The following is a 2,560-nucleotide window of genomic DNA, read 5'->3' on the forward strand; positions in this document are numbered from 1 at the left end:
CTACCAGGAGTACAAAGTTCAGAACATTGGACCTTTCCCCAAACTGGTCAGCCAAATTTAAAGAATTTCATTATTATGTCTTTAAAGAAAAAAATACAGAAACAAATCTTCAGGAAAATAGGGCAGACCAACTCTAAGAAAAAGAAAAAGAAAAAGAAAAGCTTATTCTCGAGAGGAATAGTTAGAAGTTCATTTGACTTTTCCTAGGAATTTACCTATTAAAATTTACTAGGAAAGGTGGTTAAGATAAGGCAAAACAGATGCTGAAACAGGCTGCATGATCTGAGAATGCTTCAGCTATTAACTGTTGCTTGAGTGAAAGGTAATTATGACATTCAGAAAGTTCATAATGCGACACCATGGAGGATCCATTCTCTGCTCAGATTCTGAGTGGAAAGAATCTCTGAATACTGACTGTTGACTACACAGAGAGATCACAAGCAGGAAAAAATACAGTGGGGCAGATTGTAGCACTTAAATGCAAGAGAGAGGCAAGGAGTTATAGCATTGTGCTGCCCATCAACTAATGAACTGGAATCCATACCATCTTGTAGGGATACTTGGACAAAAGCAAAGACTACCGTAGTATCAATAAATGAAAACTTGGTGTTCAATGACTACTTAATGTCCGGGCTAGTTTGAAATTTTAAATCAGAAGCCACCAATGCCAACAGATGTCAGTATTGGTGGTCACATCACCTAAATAAGTGTCATGAGCTCTATAGGGGCTGTGGGGAACTAATCCAGCAGTCCTCAACTTTTTGGTACCAGGGAACGGTGCTCCTATAAGAATCTAATGCCTGATGGTCTGAGATGGAGCTGAGGTAGTGATGCTAGCTCTGGGGAGTGGCTGCAAATATAGTTGAAGCTTTGCTCGGGCACCCGCCACTAACCTCCTGCTGTGTGGCTCAGTTCCCAACAGGCCATGGACCAGTACTGGAATCCCTGCCCTAGTCTGTTGAAAGCAGCCAACCACTACCCAGGGCCACTGATTTTTGCCTTGTGAGAACAATGGTCTTATGTTGCCATATCTTCAGATCTTTTTAAAGCTGGAATTCAATTTGTATGTGCAGTCTCTTAGTTTTAACTTTAACTCAAAGGTTTTTGACATGTCAGCAAAGGCAAACAAAACACATCTATGAGCCAATAGTTTGTGACCTCTGCATTAATGGCTCTCTTCTCATATCCAATATCACCAATGCTCTATAAAAATCTCTATCACCAGAAAACCTCATTCCCAGGTTTTCTTTCTGTTTTGCTTCTTTGGATGAAAGATTCTCTGCCCAACTTTTGATTCAGTCTCTCCTAAAATTTGCCTTTCAAATCCTCATCTTTGGCTTGGTCTACTGCAGTCTTTGGATAAGTGAAGTTCTACTTCTGTGTTTGACTTTAGCATCTAGAGAATACATCCCAGTTTGGGCCTGACATCCCTACCATTGCTTGTCTGAACAGAGATTGTTAACTAGAGTGTGTTTAGAGAGGTTGGGGGACAAAGGAGGCGGAATCGTTCCTATACACAGGTTGTGTTATGAATAACATGGAACACTGAAGATTAGAAATTGACAAATCAAAACTATTTCCTTGGCCCCACTGGTTAATAATGACTGGCAGCGGCTCTCATCCTGGCTGTACATTACAATTACTTAAAGCATTTATAACATACGAATGATTGGGTACCTCTCCAGAGATTCTGATGTAATTTGTCTGGATTATATGATTTGGCATCAATACTTTTTTAAAGTTCTCCAGTGACCTTAATGTGTAGCAGAGTTACAAATCACTGAGTGAGGAAAAGCCTCAGAGCATTATAGTTCAGAAGGTGGACTTTAAAGTGAGCTATAAAGTGACCATTCATTATTCAACAATATTTAAAATAATCTTATTATTTAAAAATAACATGTTAATCATCCATGTTAAATTTCTACTGGAGATATTTTATATATATAGTCATTCAAAATATTTTTTCAACAAATGGTTTTGATGATGACATAGAGTTTTCAGTTGAAGTCCTTTAATCATCATGACATATAGACACATGAGCAGAATAGGCCCTTCCCCGTTATTATAATCATATGCAGGGAGATAATATAGAAAAATATAATTGGCTATTATATATATGATAAGATATTGAACCATCCTAGCAACCTAGCAATCAAATTAAAATAACAGTGAAATGCCTTTGTAGTCTATCAGAGTGGCAAAGACTTTTTTTAGATCAATATCACAAGTATATTCTATTCCAGATATTTTAGAAAAATGAATCTCTTGTCAACCACATTGAATTGATTAAAAATATATCTCCTCTCCATCAAAGTATTTTCTCAAGAAAAGAGAAAAGGGAGTGAAGGTATGGGGAGGTGCAATAATAAAGATGTATGTTTAAGGTGCTCATGAAGCATCCAAGTGAGGACACTAAGTGGCAGCAAAAAATAAGGGATTCAAACTCAAGGGAGAAGTTGAGACTGAAGATGTGGCTCAGAGTTGAGGACATACAGATAAAAACAAAGGACCTGATGAGATATAGATAGATAGATGATAGATAGATAGATAGATAGATAGA

Source organism: Pteropus alecto, unplaced genomic scaffold (genome assembly GCF_000325575.1).
Source record: "Pteropus alecto unplaced genomic scaffold, ASM32557v1 scaffold121, whole genome shotgun sequence".
NCBI lineage: Eukaryota > Metazoa > Chordata > Mammalia > Chiroptera > Pteropodidae > Pteropus > Pteropus alecto.